This window comes from Malurus melanocephalus, unplaced genomic scaffold, assembly GCF_030028575.1.
Source record: "Malurus melanocephalus ecotype Western Australia unplaced genomic scaffold, MMel_1.1 scaffold_99, whole genome shotgun sequence".
Classification (NCBI taxonomy): domain Eukaryota; kingdom Metazoa; phylum Chordata; class Aves; order Passeriformes; family Maluridae; genus Malurus; species Malurus melanocephalus.
This window is the reverse complement of record NW_026623331.1, coordinates 281,022-299,113: the sequence shown is the minus strand read 5'-3', so window position 1 is coordinate 299,113 and position 18,092 is coordinate 281,022. Positions and strand designations below refer to the sequence as shown.

Below are 18,092 nucleotides of genomic sequence, written 5' to 3'. Positions count from 1 at the left end.
CCCCTACACCTGAGTAGGGATTTTTTGGTTGGGTTTTTTTTTTTTTTTGAACATTAACCATAAGCTTACGGAAAACAGGAAGAGCTTAATTAGAAACAATCTCACATTTAATAACCAGAACCTTGTCTCCCCTGTGATACAAGATGTAATATTGTGAAATTCCTACTGTTTCTACTCTTATGTAAAACAAAATAAACATTTGTGTATTCCCTTCATTTACAGAGTGTTAAMAGGATTTATGCAGCCCTACTGATACAGAGGGTAATTGTGCAATTTTAATGAACATCAAAGCACGTGGTTATCAGCCTTTTCTTTTTATTTGCTCTTTGTAACAGCTGCGGGAACAAAAAAAATGGTTATTGGCTCAAAGRAGAGAAAGAAACACTAGACTGAGTTTCCTGTAATTTACAAAAACTTTCCTTAATCCTAAAAGATGCAACAAGTTACTCTCCTCACAGAATACTGTGCTGATTAGAGCAAACATAGTGTATTACCATAGTAGCAAATACCTGTTTCCATGGGTTTTAAGAGCAACAAGTCATAAATCTGCTTTTGCTCATTTAGCCTTTCAAATCCTGTTTCATTTGTAACAATCCCCATTGTATATATCATTACAGCTACTTAAAAAATGATCAACATGTAAAACTTTATTATTTTAATAAAAATATTTCTCATTGTATATGCTGCTGTTTCTTTTCCTTCTTTTTTTCCTGCTACCTGGCTTCCTGAAACTACCTCTATTCCTGCTTTTGCTTTTCTTCCTTTCCTGGTTTTGTATCCCATTCCCTGGTGTATGACAGCAAGAAGCCAAACCGAACTTCATAAGCTTAGTAAATATTACTATCCTAGGTTTGGGTTCCTTGATCTCATTTGCCTCATTTAGCAGGGACTGAAACACATGAACTGAACAAGAGTTCCCCTTCACAAATGGCCTGGCCTCCCTGCAAGTCTTATCTGGACAGCAACAGTTTATTTTTTTACATGATAGGAAAACCCACCCCCCTAACCTCAAGGTACAGGTATTGTATAGGGGCAAGAAGATTATGAAGACATTTTCAAAACAGATTTCAAGTAAAGGTATTTTTAACAATACAGTTAGCTCAATACACACACAGAAGTAGATGAAAACAGAAAGTATAGGATGTTTCCATTTTCTTTCCCWGCTGATTACGAGGCAGAAGCAGAAGCACAGGAAGTTCCACCTGGGTATAAGGAAGAGCTTCTTTACCGTGCAGKTGACTGAGCACCGCGACACATYRCCCAGAGGGACGTGGAGTCTCCCTCACTGGAGATATTCGAGAAGCCTCTGGACACAATCCTGTGCCATGTGTTCTGGGATGGCCCTGCCTGAAGCAGGAGGATGGTCCAGATGACTCACTATTCTGTGATCAAAATTAAATGTGAATTCATTAAATTCTTGACCCAAGCCAAGTAYGTTTTGCTTTGTAAGTTCACTAAAACTGTGTGTCACATACTGGATTATTAAAGCAGAACCACGACACTGAAAGACTAACAAACAGCAGTATTTTAATTAAGTGTTTCAAGTAACAGATTGCTATTGCACAATTGCTGTGCAAAATTTAAAACAGACATAAGTGCTTCAAATATTTGAGAAAAMATACTTTTCATAAAGGGTGGAAGTTTGAAAATTATTAAGGTATCACTATGAACGAGAAATTAGGCCAACTATTTAACCTGTGATTACGTACTATATACAACAATAAAATTTTCTCCTGAAAACGTGATTTTACTGACATTTAAAATTTTATTTCCATTTTTCTGGAGTTCAATGCCATTTCAACTCAAGTTCTAAACACAAACATTTGCATTCATAGTGAAAATGTAGAACATTAACAGGGTCTTCCAGGGAAGCTTAGATCTGTCTGTTTTGAGTTTCCCTCAGGGCCATTTCTTAATGCAGTTACTGGTTTATTAGGCAATCTTGATGGCACGTTTTAAATCATCAGAACCCTAAATTAAAAGTTAAACTCTTTACATTCTCCTCTGTGCGAATTATCCTCCTCTGTCACAACAAGCAGGGCCATCATTTTGCATCTGACACACACACAGGCACAGCTGTGTTTTCTCTCCAACAAACCAATTTCAAGCTTTTCAATATAACAGAATCTGCTTCCTACTAAAGAAACTTCTCTGTATGTAACAAAATCAGATCTTTTTTCATGTTTGGACATCTTTCCTACATATTCATTACCAATCATCCATCATACTACTGGAAATACTGTTAAACTCTTCTCAATCATTTTTCAACTAAGGAACTAAAAATTCTATTTTTTCCATGAAGTAACAAAGGTAAGCCTTAAAACACATCTACAAGCATTGACATAAAAAACCTAGGATTGTTTCATATAAAAAACCCTGGACAAAAAACGCAGCCAAACAAAAAATCCCACCAACCACCAGAATTTCAAATAATTAGCTACACAAAATTAGCTATATAATAAATCTCTAACACCACCAAGCTACTGTATTAATTTGTATAAGCTTACATGTAGCACCAATGAAAAAGCTTGTCTTTACCTACATTAAAAACCAGAATTTATGCAGTACTACAACTGTGCTGCTGCCACTGTCAATCAATCCCTCTACATCTTTCAGCCTGGTCTTCTGAGAAACTAAGGCCCATGTGTTTGTGTTGGATGCCTATGTATGATTCACTAATGACTTCCAAGCCTGTAAATGGATTTTCTTTAAATGTGACAGCAGCAGAAATTTTCAAATATATTAAGGACTCATAAATTTCCTCAGAAAAGGTGGTCAGTGGATAATAAGAGTAACAATAATAATCCATCCCTGTTTTTTGCAAGGGAAGGTTTCAATATGGGCTTCATTACATACTGCCTGTAAGAAAACTCCACATGAGATGGCATTTATAAACCACTTTCCTTTTTTTCCCCCCTTCGTTACTGGGGATGTTTCAGTTGAGACCTGCACATCACCAGTCAATCAACCACAAGACACAAACTGCTAAGAAATTAAGCATCATTAGTTCTGGTGCTCACAGAACTACTTGTTTCCTTTCTGTTTTATTGTATATGCTTTTCTCCTTACTCCTGCATGTCTCCCGCATAACACCTACGGCAAAACATTAYAGGATGCTTTGGGAAGGTTTTGTTTGGTAGCCCCTGTATAGCTGATCTTGAAGGTTAGCTGACTGCTAGTACAACATCAAATCAAGGGGTCACAAGGCTGAACTTCTGTGAGAATATTAGTAGTAGATGAGTTAATTTCTAAGATACTGCATTTACCCTCATGCTCTAGAAAGCATTTGTRTTTAAAAAACAGGGGGTCTAGAGTAATGCAATCTGCTCAACTACTGCTTTCCTGTATTTCCCATATTTTATTTCATCTGCAGAGAAGAAAAAAAAAAAAAAAAAAAAAAAAAAAAAAAAAAATAATAAATAAAAAAAAAAAAAAAAAAAAAAAAAAAAAAAAAAAAAAAAAAAAAAAAAAACACAAAAAAAAAACAACCCAAACACAAGAAAACCCCAAAACTCAAAAAAAAACCTCTCTTCCAGTAAGGATTTACTCCAGACTGGGAAACAGTGAATCCACTACACCAAATTTCTGCTACAAATGGTGACAGGAATGCTTCAGAATGTTTTAGTAAAATTAACCTGAAAATGACAATTACAGCTACATCTTCATTAGCAACAAGTAAAGAATTATCAAGAGCGGATCTGTAGAGTGGAACAGGCAGTAATAAAAATCCCAAATTTACACCAGCCACATTTAGCAGATTTGSTCTGGACTACTTCTAGTGCAGTTCTGTGTATTAAATACACATTAAAGGTTGRAGCACATTCAGCCAATTCCTAAACACATCTCTCAGCTTAAAACAGGAGGAATCAAGCTTTGAAATCACTACACAGGGGAAACTGAACCACAGTGAGGAGAGAGGATAGTCACTGATTTAAACTAAGACTGACCTGATTATCTCCTCCTTTCCACCCCTAGAAATTCGTCTCCTGCGAGGTTTTTTTTTAAATGACTGGTATCTTCCAGATCGCAGGGCTATTAAGAGTCCATGGAAAGGGAACAAAAAAAAAGTTTGTGGATGAGTGTAAGAGAGATGTCTAAGAACAGCTGATCTGAGGGAAAGGCAGGCAAAAGCCAACATTACATATTCTGTTCAGAGAAAGCCAGCTGGCCAACCCGTATGTACACACTGGCTAATTAAGAAATATGTAGGTAGCTCACGCCTAGCCATACCAAATGTTATCTGCATTCTGGTGGGAGTGTGTCAAAGACAGATGAGGTTAACACACTGGGAGAAAGGCAATGGGTATAGYACAAAGACCAAAAATCTACAGAAAACTGGTATTTTTAAATCCTGTAAGGAGCAGAGTTTTAGCAAAAAGATGTTCATTTAACTAAGTTTAACACTCTGTGTTCTTTTTTCTTCTTATCAGGAAAGTGCAAATGACTTCTGTATTTTATTTCACAACAAAAGCATCCTTCAGCAAACAGCTCAGAGAAGTGATTTCTATCCAAGAGAGGTTAACTAAGTTCAGCATTATTAATGCTAAATGAAATGTGTGATGGGAGATGTAACAGCATTGCCAATTATTTTCTTCTTATGGAACTCAATGCTTCTACACAGTTGCTACACAATGAAATGGCTCCCGGTAAACGAACAAATTATCAGATCAGCATCYACCTTTTCACCTACAGTGTCCAGGAAGAAAAAAGGGGGAACAAGAGATTATTTAGGGTATCTTGGTTAGAGGCTGGGGATSTGCTAAGAGGCACAACATCAGCAATTTGAGACTGTGGGGAAAGAGACCATTCAGGTTACAACATAGAGTTGGAGGGCACTGAAGTCCAGTAGTGCAGGACTTTTCTGGGTTTGCAATTTAAACACCATGCCTAAAAAAAKAATGTCTGTCTGTATTTTAACCTGATATTTTCTACACAGAAATATGTCTAAAGCTTCAGATTAGCCAAATGACAAGAATGTGACTGTGATGAGGAGGCAGAAGAGAGAGAGACTTGAGAGGACAAGGCTAAAAAGGGATTGTGCCTGGAAGTAAAGCACAGGAGACTCCATGATCAATAATATTTTTTCCCCAGAATACTTTTTCCTGGGTTACACAAACCACAAGTCTTTAGTCTTGCTATTCCAATGACCTTGTAAAAAAGCACAAGTGTTCCATATCCTTTCCATTTAAATGGAGAACAAGCTTATCCCTGAGGTCCGTTTTCCACTACCTCCTTGGACAGACATACTTGCAAAGATGAAGTCTCTAACACTGCTGAAGTCACATGAAAATGTCAAAATTATGGTAAAGAATGGGAAACTGATGAAAAAAAAATCTCATCAGAACATTATACAAAATACTGTTTTGAAAGGTCAAAATTTCAGAGCGACTGCAATCACAAATATATTTGTACCAACATCTTCATTGCAGAGAACTGTATCACTACAGCTGTTCTGTAATCATTAAAGCAGTTTATTTTATTTTTGCAATGAAGACACTGAAAAGGTTATTGAAAACTTTATTTGAGCAAAAATAGTTTTAAGTTTCTTGTGCAAGTCCTATGAAAAGWGTGTTACATGGATCCCCCCAAAAAATACTTCCTCTCAGTCATTTAGCAACTGAGGGTGCTGCTGTAGTTCAGCACATATGTTACTACTAAATAGGATTATGGAACATTTTAACTCTCTGTACACTAAAGTCAAATTTGAATAGGTTTGAGAATTAGAGAGTAAAACATCTTTTYCAAAAAGCTGATAGTATGTTAGACATATGCAGCTATAATAGACTAAATATATATTGCAGTACATCCCTACTGGCAAGCCTGCCTCCTGCTGCAGGCTAGAACAGTATAATCCCCTAAAAGCTCAAAGGAAAACATATTCTGCATAAGAAAAGATGAAATAAAAGGCTATTTATGTACAGTGTACTATTTGAGACTGTATTTTTACCATCACCGCTTCCTGTATGTAKTGTACACTATAATACCTTCAAATATAATGAACGGAACAATTTACCAGGTCCTTTTTGCCCTGCACTCCATGGTGTCTCATTGTACTCACAATTCAGTTCAAATGAATTTCTAACCACTACTGGCTTTAGGTAGCACAGCAATTTAGTATGTTAGAGAGAACACTGCCTGAATGATACATGCTGMGGGTTTTGCAGATGAAAGGTGACAAGAACATTTTTATTTGGAAAATATTCACAAGGTCTTTTCACACAATTGCGACGGTTCAGTGCATGCACATTCCAGTGTCAGGGTCATGATGAAAGAACTAAGCTCCAACACAGTCTCAAACTAATGTGCCTGAGGCAACAGTCTGTTGCTGTATTAAGTGCAAATGCAGTACCCAGYACGGACATGAGTCACAAATTTGGCAGATTTTACAGCATTTGACAATAAAAATATGACAGAACACTCTTGGTTCAGAAGTGAGACATTCTTTTTTATTACAATTTTTCTTTAAGATWTGCACAATATTTGAGACAATGTTGTGGCTAGAACATGCAATGCTGGGATTAGTTCTACTCCTTTCCTATACCTATYGTGCAATCTCAGAAACAGTGCCTTACCTCTCCCCTGCAGTTTTCCCTACCWRATTTTAGASKGTATATAAAGAAACTGAAGAAAACRAAACATYAGCTGAATAAACATACATTTCAGACATATGTGTCATGAGATAAATTGGACATAATATTTTTGGAGACTCCTCAGATACTAGGTAATAGAWGGAACAGATTCATTGYCCTATTAGAGAGAATTTCTAMATTTTAATTTGAAAKRTTCAGATACCTGCRATCCAWAGATAWAAGAATTGCACAAACCTTTCTGCAATAAGCAAAAYAAACTATTTGAACTTCATTTTATAAATGTGTCCTTTTATAAAAYAAAGTAGAGCAGTAAAACAAGCATGGGCAGTGACTACTCACAACCTCCAGAACAGCTTTTAATATAATCCAAAGTATCTACTCATCGCATGCCAGACTATACTACACATGGATAGGATGAAGTCCCCAAAAAACAGCCAATGCTCAGGCAGCARGAAAGATTTTCCAATACTTCAGCTGGAACTCACCACTACTTCCTACCAAAATAAGGAATGTATCTCATAGTCTAGGAATTTCTGCTAGGAAGAGAAAAAAAAATGAGAGGACATACAACTCTTTCCTATGCAGAAAACAAACAAAACCTTTGCAGGGATTTTGCACTTGCCTAYACAGGACCTTGGGCTCCTACCCATAATCCCTATTTTAAGTGCCTGTGCTTGGTTTCAGCTGTCAAGTCCCACAGATTTCAGAACTCTCTTCAATGGATTTCTGTGGTAATGGTACCTGGACTTCTTTACAACAAATATGCTCTATTAAAGAGCATGACTGAGACTATAATTTCCCAATTAAGCTTTAGTAAGGTTTTCCATTTTTTTAACTAAATGTGCTTATCAGAGAATACAAGAACTTCATTGCACATAGAATTAAAGAAAAGTTAAGGTGAAGAGACATTTAGAGGTCCATTTAAGTCTCTCAGTTATCTAGTCAAGTCAGACATTTTCAGCTTTAGTCATATTTTACACAGACTAGGCTGGGTTTGTTACTTGAGCAGGAAAACGCAGTAAAAGAAATAATGAGAAGTATAACACTTTCTCACTGTATGCACCTATAAATCATGTAGTGGCACTTTACAAGCTGCACACTGTGGAGGAAGCAAAAACTTTAGCCCAAAATTTAGTTTACAAAATCCTATTCGCTGATTGAAAACATCACATTCCAGTATGTCTTTGAGATGTGTTACATGGACTGACTTGAAGTTTAAATTTATGGATTCATAAATTAGAGAGGTCATTCTTCAGTAACAGCTGTATCTGACCAAGAGACAGCTCCTCTTTCACGTCACAGCTTGTCATCAGAAATACACTTGCACCTCTTCCCAAAGGTTTTCTTGCAACTACATTAAATGTCAAGCAAGTAAGGACTGAAACTCTTACTGGAGTAAGTTGGACATCCTGCCTCACAAATGCTTAACTAAAACAAAATCCACCTGTTATAATAAAACCAATATGCTGATAACCTGATGAATGACCATAAACAGCTGCAGCAAGTGGCCTCACCTGCTCTCTCTAAACATGATTCCTGCTATTTCAGCTTGTCTTGATTTTTGCCTTCTTAAAGGGCAGAAAATGTCTACCACACTTTAAAAAAAAAACAAACAAAAAAAACCACCAAACCCCAGCATCCTAAACAGAAAGCAGGACCTATCCTGGACAACTCCAAAGAAATTACTATTCTTAAATCARAACTGGGAATGCTCCCTCTCCCTTCACAAATACGAATTTATTTTCACAGTATTCCTGGTAGATTAAAATGCATTATTTCCCTCATTTTACAGATGGCAACGTAAGTTGATAGAAATAATSAGGTGAGGAGTTTGACCAATTTGCCTTACCTGTAACATCAAGGACTTTATTTTTCAGATTATTTTGCATCAGTTAGTAGTTTATTCTTGGTTAGACCATGGCTAATCTTGACTTAATTTTCAACTTCTGCAAGCAACCACTCTTTCCTACCACTGCTGAAGGAAAAAGGTAAAACAATCTCAAAGCAGATATTCCCCATGTGAGGAAAACACTTGGCATGYATTCATAAAAAGCCTGCATTTCACACAAATTCCAAAAGAGACTGAAAATTTTCAGGGTCAGTGTTCAAATTCCCTCAACATAGGATCCTCTTTTCCTAAGTAAGAGAACTTATTCCAGCTTCTGCCACACAAATCTTTTTGGAGCAGTAACCTAAACTGCACAAATGCATTTAACCCCAGAGATTCATAYAGTTCATTTAAAGTGGAATATAAAAAAAAAACCCATCAAACTAATGATGCAATTCTGCTGTGTGCAGCAGGGCAAATGAGCAGCACAGCTCTAATACAGGGCAGACAGCATTTCCGGCACAGCAGAAGGTAAAGGTCAGCCACACTGTAGAACACAGCAAGAAGTCATGCAAATACAGACAAGAAGCACTCGTTTCACTTCTTTTGCAACACACTCCTCCCATTTCCTTCCTTGACTTTCTCTGAAGTTTCCAGTCTCAAACAAATTCTGAGATCCTCCTACTGCAAATGTCACTCCACACATCAAGATTATGAAAAAAAAAAAAAAATCAAAGCAGTTTGTTGGTATCACACTTCCAGACTCATATGGAATTAATTACTGYTTATGTCTTTCCAAGGCACTGCAAAAAAACCCATAAAAATGAACATTTTGTCAAAATATCCTTGCAGGTGCTATGTCAACCAATCAAATATTGCTTGGTATGTCAGACTTAAAAATTACTAGCAGAGCATGACAGTGGAAAAAAAAAAAGAATCCAAGGTATCTATAAATGACCTTTAATGTTCTTCCACATGGAAAACTGAACAGGGAAGAACTAAAGAAAATGAGTATGSTAGGCTCTCCTTCTACTTGAACATCTCACAGCAGTGTAATGAGTATTGAAGACCAAGTATCCACAAAGGTAATTTTCAAAGGATGGGACACTCTCAAATAATTATTTATATTCATGGACCCTAAACCTAGGTAAACCCATCTGCATCAAGATTCATCCAAAAGAAGAAACCAAGAGAYTGCTACTAAAGCCCTWAGATGCTGAAAAAAGGTAGAAAGCAAAAGAAGGAGGGAGGAGATGAATTCTTTTCCCAGCTGACTTTTGTACAACTCCCTTCCAGGATGCTCAACTCCTTCCTGACTAAAAAAAGCCTTAGGAATTAATCTGTTTACATAATGTTATTTAGGGTGAAAAAACAATGTTGACAAATACAGCCTAAACARACAGCATGGCACAACTCTGAAATTAGGAGAGTGGGGAAGATGGGACTTTGCAACAGCGATACCTAAAGATGATTTGATATAAACAGAGAGTTGAAACAGGAATGCACTGAATGTAAAAATGCAAAGGTACCTGAAGGAATCAACTACTATGAACTTCTTCTTTTATAATTTTTGAACAGAAATAGTTTCACAAGTCTGAAATGCTGAATATTAGTTGTTTAATAAAAGGAACATACAGGGCCAAAGAACTGTCTTTATAATAAATACTCTCTGATTTACACAAGAATAGTGCARATTTCTTTATTCAGAATAAATTTTCAGAACAGAAGTTCTACCTGTTTAAGGTTATGGAATTCTCCATTATTTCAGGGAAGTTTTTGAAGAGCTGTGAGTTTGCTTAATAGTGAAGCCTGGAGACTGGATATATATATATTACAAGCAAACTTGCAAAAACAGAAACTTAGGTAATTAGTAACTTTCTCAACAGCTTGGAAAAAGGCTACTTTTTCTAGAAAATCATAAAACAGTAGGTCGCTTGATACCACAAGGGCATCCCAGATTGCACTGGAATGGCAGAATCTTTATTTATAGCCAATATTACCTTGCAAAAAAAGGCAAGATCATTCTCTCACCATTATCTATTTAATCATATAATTTCCTCTCAATAACCAAGAAAAGTGCTGCATTGAAAGAATTTACATTTTATAAAAAAACTTACTTTAAACTGAACAGCTTAAACTTCAAAAGCTGAAAGTCTGTAGAACTTGCATAACATAAACCAGATCATATTTTCATTAAAGAATGGTTAGGAATTATTTAAAAGCAGAAACTCTACCCTGATTGAGACTTGTGTTGAAGCTTCTCTTTATGCATACAGGTACACACCTCCTACCACAAAATGTGAGGGATAAGCTGTAAGTGATGACTATTTAAGAATAGAGTTATCTCTGGTTATCTCCTGGCATTAGAAACAAACAAACAAACAAAAGCACTGCATCTCCCCAGAATGGTGACAAATCTTCCTTTCAGAAGTCAGACATCAGCGCCCATTTCAGTGTGGAGTGGCTYCCACATAGTGACAAGGGGCATCATTCCTTCTGAACCACTCTATTTCTACAGCATTCCTTCATGCAAGCCAGTAAGGAACTGAACCCGTGCCAGAACTCAAGATGAATCTGAAGGACACTTGTCAGTATTGTATTATTCTCAAGTGCATTTCTCTATTCTCAAATTAACCCTCTGTCTTTTCACGGAGCATACTAGCATTATTGTTCTTACACCGGCTGGCTGCTCTGCAAGGAAGCTTTGGAAAGAAATAAACAGAAGGAACCAGTACAAACAGAACAGCTTGAGTAAAGTTTTTCTTCTTTAAAAGATTCCAAAGGATCAAAAATATTAAGTTCCTTTGCAGATGTTATCAATATTCAAATAATAATTTCTGAATAAATTCTCTTATTACTAATTTATACTTCAGCTACTTTTCATATTTCTCCTTTGGCGACAGAAAAAAAGATTGTTTTACTTTCAGTTTCTCACTCACAAGCTCACTCAGAGTCAAGCACCGGAAGAGACTTTTTTCCAGTAAGTTATAGCACAAATAACGTACAGAAGACATATATGGATTTGTGTTTCTTTAAAAAGAAATTTCAAAACTGCATTTTTAACCGGMGAAATGAAGTGCAAAGAAGTCTTACTTACGCAACCAGTCAATTAGTCATCCAAATAAATGTTTTAAATTACTTAGGAATCTGTATAGCAGAACTTGGTAGAATGTACCACAGCTTTACAAGACTACCACACACAGGCAGCATAAGAAGAATGCATCCTTTGACTATTAAAAACCAAATTAGTAGGAGAAAAGTTATCTACAACAGCTGAAAGAAAAGTTCTATTACATATTTAAACAAGAAAAAAGTTTGAGTTTTATAATTTATCAAGCCTTCAACAGTAAGTTCAGCAAGGAATCCCAACAGACTAAAATTAGAACGTAATATTTTACTTGCACTGTTGGGCCAAATTCCAAGTTCAACTGGACACAACCATGAGCACATTGCTCTAGCTGAGCCTGCAGGGAGCCTGGAGTGGACTAGATGACCGCCAGAGGGGACTTCTGACCTCAGTTACTTTGTAACTCTGTCCCATGAATCAGAAATACTGATGTTCTTCACCTCAGCAGCAGGCTATCTACGGGCAGTTCTCTCCTCCTGCTGATATGCTCAACACAGGACAAGGTTTGTATCTTCTAAATTCTCCAGAAACTTACACTATGCTGTCAGGACAGCATTTATTCCAGAAATACTTACACAAGTGCCAGAAGAACCTGTGTAGCTTGTGAGTATGGGTGTGTAGAACGCAACCATGACATTCCTACTGAGGCAAATTCCTAGCTGTTAGAATAAACACTTACATGGAAAAACAACCTCATCCCTTAGAATCAGACACAGGTAAATTTCTGGAGCACCTGAAAGGATTGCCCTTTATTCTCAATAGTCTCTCAAAATAAAGGAGATCCTTGATTCTACAAAGAAGAATTATTTCTCCAGGGAAATAAAAGAATATGCCATCCCAAGAACTCTGGCGCTTAGGAGCTGACGACACCTATTGCAAAATCCATTAGTCCTCCCCTTTAATCTACAAGTCTAAAATCTTGTATGTTCACAGGTGCTTCCTCTTGGGTCTTTTTTAGGATGAGCTATGGGTTCAAAGGAAACACCTGCACAGTTTAGCTTAATATAATACTCTCTTTAAACTACATGGAGAAATGGAGTTATAAACATCAGGTTTGATCTACTGGTTATTCCTTAAAGACGTAGCTAAGTAAATACTTTTCAATTAAGAAAGACTATTGCATATGCAGAATCTACCAACATAAAACTTGAAAGCCTTTCTATCAGYACTTTGAGMAACACAAGATAAGCAAACCTACTGCCAAACAATATWCAACTCCTTGTACAGGAATCTCCCTCTGGAAATCTACAGATCTCCAAGTCAAGAGATTTCATAACTACACCATACATTATTGCTAGAACCTCAATAATTTCTATTTAAATCTTCATAAACTAATGATAATTTGCCAATCTAAAACCAAGAAAAGCCACAACTTAATCTGAAACACCACCATAAAGAACTTTACTTAAAACACACACACAAAGGCCCTTCACAAGCTAAAAACAGATGAACTGCCAACACCTACTCACAGTCCTTCAACTCTAGCAGGGTTCAGGACAGGTAAAGCAGGTAGCTGGAGTGCTATCACTCATAAGAAGAATCTAAARCAGTAAATGCAGGACAGAAAGCAATCTTGGCTTACTCACAGGTTCCCAACTGGGTAACAGAGGTTTCTGTCCAGGCTAAATTGTGAAGACATGCAAAATATTCAACAGTCTTCATTGCCATCTCTTGGCCATCACCAAATCTCACAGAATAACAACAAAATCATCTGTCAGCTCCTTTATGGAAATAATCTTTTTTCGAGGGAAAAGAGATGGCGAGGGAACAGATGGAGTGGAAACAGAACAAGCAGAATACTGTTTGCAGACAAGTATAACTATTTAGGGCTGTAAAACTACAGTGAGTGCTGCAATTAACCTTCTTTAAAAGTTTTACTGTGTCATCTGGGGAACCAAAGGGACTGGAAAGCAAAGAACCAGTTATTTTCAAGACAAAAGACGGGTTTATTTGCTTAAAAAAAGTAAAACAGGTGTCAAGACACCTGTTTCATCTTCGTTGAGTCAAAAGATGAATAGATTAGCATTACCTACACAAGAAAGAGAGTAATACTAAATGAAAGGTCTATTATCTCTTTATCATTGAACTAGTAGTAAGAACCCAGATTAGTGGGTTGCTGAAGAATACAGAGTACCACAAAAAGTTGGTTTCTCTCTGTTAGTTGTTCGTTGCACATAGTATTGAAGGAAACAAAAAAGAAGGCATTTCCACAAACCAGCTAGGAAAGTTATCCAGCTAACAGAGCTTAAAAGGTTTCATAGCCAGACACCTCTAAAGTAGGACTAATCCAAAAGGCTTTGAAAGAGAAGGGAAATGTCTTCACACACAAGCTTATTTCTGCTGTCATCAAACATTGGAACTTTCTAAAATCTACCACAGCATGCATGGAAATGTGTAAGAGTTATCACAGGTTTGTTGCACWGAATACATGCTGAAACCTGGGGGATGGAGGGGAAGTGCTTTCTACCTCTGATGCTTTCCAGCCTCATGAGTCTAAGACATAAAGCAAGGGAAGAGTTGCTCCAATACTCTCCATCTCCAGCAAGACACTCACAAGTAGAAAGCAGATGACAGGACCAGAGAAGAAAATATAGGAAGTTTTCCTCCACACTGTGCATTTTTAGTTTTTGACTCTAATATAATCCATAATCTTGTCTTTAATGTTGCTAATGGCTTTTCTTAACTTAAATCATTGCGAAGTCAATCTTCTTGTTACATTATCATGACCTACAGCACTCTGAGTAGAAGCCATAAAACTGAGGAACAYTTATTCATTTGTTGCTTGCTAAAGATAAAAGCAGTTGCAGCAGACTTAAGGATGCTTAAGATCCAGAGAAATAATCTAAAATAAACCAAGGCAAAGTCATACTCGCAAGGGCTTTGTGTCACTACGTGGATGTCTAGTCTTTAAGCAAGGTGGCAATAAAGGTCCTCAATTGCCTCCAAAGAAGAACTTCTAAGACTTCTCTAGGTTCTGGAATAATAGCGAACTGACAAGAAAAAAACCTAAAGATGTTAGCAGAGCTCTGACTTTTGTTATTCTGTTAATAAAATCATTCAGTGTAATAGCACAAAATGCAAGACTGAGTTTGTGCTAATATTTATTTCATACCATCTGTCACTAGAGTCTAAGTAGAGTCTAATTATACAGTTAAAAAATAGTTTGATTTAGAGACTAAATGACCAATCAACATTTATAATACTCCATCTGCAATAGAACATAGAAGAGAAGAAACACCAAACATTCCTGCCTGACCCATCACTTTGTAAGATAARATCCAAAAAATGTCAAAAGTAGGTTGTTCTGAGTGTGCACATTAACAGTGTGGTAGCAGGTTAATCACTACATATTTTGTGACCAATAGTTTTTTCCAATTTTAAAGAGGACCAAGTGCACTAGTCTCCCAGGCATTTCTAGGAGCCCACATTCCCACTAAAAAGGATATCCAGAACCTTCAACCTAGTTAAAACTGYAACAGCTTATGGAGTTTCTAGCAGTTTAAACAGACACCTAAGGGTGCAGAGAACCTGTTGTCTGAGACTATGATTCGTGACCACTAATTTATRAACACAGGTATTCAACTTTCAATGTATGCTTTTAATCCTAAGGTTAAATGGTAACATTGCAGTACCTCCAGCAACTAATGCCAAGCAAACACGGAAGCTTCATACAAGCACTCACTTAGCCTGCTTATTAAAAGGCCCTTTCCTCTAAGAAGTCACCTATTGTGCAAGCCTGTTGGAAGAAACTGTACACAGACTTCAGTTTGTGGCACGGCACTTGCTTTCTTACACAACATCTGTCCTAAGCTTTAATGTCTGTAGTATTCTGAGTTCACAAATYATTTTGAATAATCCTCTGAGTGAGAGAAGAACACACAAAGAGATGGCAATAGAAAGGCAGAAATATTTATATTTTAAAGATTGAGTGGTCATCTTGGTGAAAGAACCAAAGGCTCTCTGATCAATTGACTGCACTCAATGATTACTACAGAAAAGCCAGGAAATAGGAGAAGGGACTCACACACCCCACACTAAAAAACTGGCAAGAAACCCATGGTCCTCAGGGTGCCAAGAAAAACAYTGCTACTCCTTGACATTTTAGCTTGCAAGATACACACAGAACAGCAGAACCATTAAAGGYGAGCTGGGCTGTAAAAAGACACAGACATTCAATGGGTTCACCATTACCTTCCCAAAGAAATATTCTGCTTTACCTCACATCCTGCAATTTTAGTTTTTCAAGCTTGCATAGAAACCTACTAAATTCACAGAGAGTGAAATTAAGGTCCCCAGCAGAACAAGTCACAAGGTCACCAGGGAGTCTGAATGTCCAACTTAAAGAATGAAAAAAAGCACAAACCCAACACCTCACAAACAACACCCAAACACCTCACAAACCTCAAATAATAAGAACAGCTGAAATACCTTGACATCTCAGATAATTTTGAGTATCTGTWGCTCTGGGGACTTTTACCCACCAAACTATAGCAAAGGATTACAGCAGAAGGACAGAATGCTTGGCTCCTTGAAGCTGCACAGCACCTGTGAGTAGCCCACCATGTCCCTACTTACAATAATCAAGATTTGAGGACAATCATGCTACCATCAACTTGCATATTGAAAAACACCCAAACCCTCGGTGTTTCAAAATTAGAGAGAAGAAAGTGCCCCCAACCTCCAAATCATGGCTTGTCAACAAACATGAATTATTTTAATAATAGTTAATGATTTCTTATAGACATGATGATCTCACCTTTTCCTACCTAGCATTCCAAGACTGGACCATTTTTTTTTTCCTGGAACATTAAGTACATTTGAACTGCTCCACATCTGTCCAATATCTTTTTGTWCCTAAAATCATCAGCACTCACTCAATTTTGTCCATTAAAGCTTTGTTTTATCCCATGAGGTACCTTGCAATTCAGAGGAATAAGATTGCCTTTCTTCTGTATCTCATGGCCCGCAGAAGAAAGGCACGGAACACAGTGACAGTGTCCAGGCAATTYGCATGGGAGCTCTAGCTAATAATACTGATATTAAAAAATAATAGTGATATTGGAATGTGCTGCCCAGGGAGGTGGTGGAATCAATGACCCTGGAGGTGTTTAAGGAAAGACAGGACATGGCACTTAGTGCCACAGTCTACTTGACACCATGGTGTTTGGCCACAGGTTGGACTCAACAGACTCTTTTAAAACCTAATTGATTCTGCAAAATACTCATTTTATTTCTGAGTTTAAAGTAAAAAAAAAAAAAAAACCTTTCATTTCTTATCGGATACATAGCCTTTAGGGAAAAAAAAGAGACCCAACCCTCCCTCCAAAATAACCCCACCAAAACAAAAAAAAAACCCAACCACACAGGACAGAATATTATCAATGGTACCTCGAGAGTCTGACAGGAACTAGAATGAAGAACTGAGCAACTGAGCCTGGCATTCTCTCATTCCTTGCCCTTCCTTTGTTGCCTGCTGTCACCTGTGCAGCGCGAGTTGCCGCGCTCCATCCACATCGGCGGCTGCCTGGCGCTGGCAGGGAAGGCAGGGAATGCGTTATCCTGCCGAGCAGCCAGGCAGCCTCAGCGGGGTCAGCACCAGCGGAGCAACTCCTGAGGCTGCAGGGAGCAGCCGAAATTCCCGACACGGAGGCGGGGCGTGTGTGTTATGTGCGTGTGTGTGTCTGTGTGTTATGTGTGCCGTGTGTGTGTACACTGCCATGCCGCGCTCGGCACCCGCGCCCCGCTCGCCCGTGCCGCCTCCCTCCCGTCCCCACACATTCCCGGCCCTGCCTCCCGCGGGAACCTCCCGTGGGCGGCGGGGCCCCCCACGCCGGGCGCGGGGCAGGGGCCGGGCTCGGCGGGCCAGGCGGTGACAGCGGCAGCCATGGCTCCCGCCGCGGCGCTGACGGGCTGACAGCGGCGGCCGGACGGAGCCGGGCGGGAGGCGCGGTGCCCGCTGCCCGGGGGGACGCGGCGGCAGCGTTGACACCGCCGCAGCGGGCACCGGGTGGGCTCTCCCCGGGCTCAGGGACAAGGGGGCGGCACCCCGCAGGCACCGGGTGGGGCCGGGGGTCCTCGCCGGGCGCCGCGAAGGTGCGCTTCAGTCCTTACCTTCTCCCGGGAGCGCGGCAGCGGGACGCGTCCTCCTCCTTCTGCTCCTCCTGTCTCTGTGGACGGCGCGGCCGCGGGGAATAGGGCAGGGCAGCGGGTGCCGCCCGCAGTGCCCACGGGCTGGGGCTCAGCCGCGGCTCCGAGCGCTGGGGCTGCCGGGGATTGCAAACACCCCGCCCGCCCTTCTTCCTTCCTTCCCTCCCTCCTTTTTCCCTCCCTCTCTCTCCCTCGTTCCCTCTCTCCCTCCCTCCTTTCCTCACACCCCGCGCTGCCGCTCGACTCCCCCCGCCCCCCTCCCAGCGGCGCTCCCATTGGCCGCGCGCCGCCCACGTGGGCCTCGCGCAGGGCACGGGACGCGGGCGAGCGGCTTCGCTGCCAACGACACAGCGCTCGGGGCGGGGGCGACACCGCACCTCTTCTCTCCCGGTTCCGGCCC

At 39.3% G+C, this 18,092-nt stretch overlaps 1 protein-coding gene across 1 annotated transcript in view; it reads right to left on the bottom strand.

Annotated features, from left to right (window-relative positions):
- Window positions 1–17,863, bottom strand: part of ANKRD12 (ankyrin repeat domain 12) — a 59,069-nt gene extending 41,206 nt beyond the window's left edge. Inside the window, exon 1 of the mRNA XM_057368907.1 lies at window positions 17,657–17,863. The gene's annotated coding sequence lies outside the window, so the exon portion shown is untranslated. The remainder of the gene's footprint in view (window positions 1–17,656) is intronic.
- Between the last annotated feature and the right edge of the window lie 229 nt (window positions 17,864–18,092).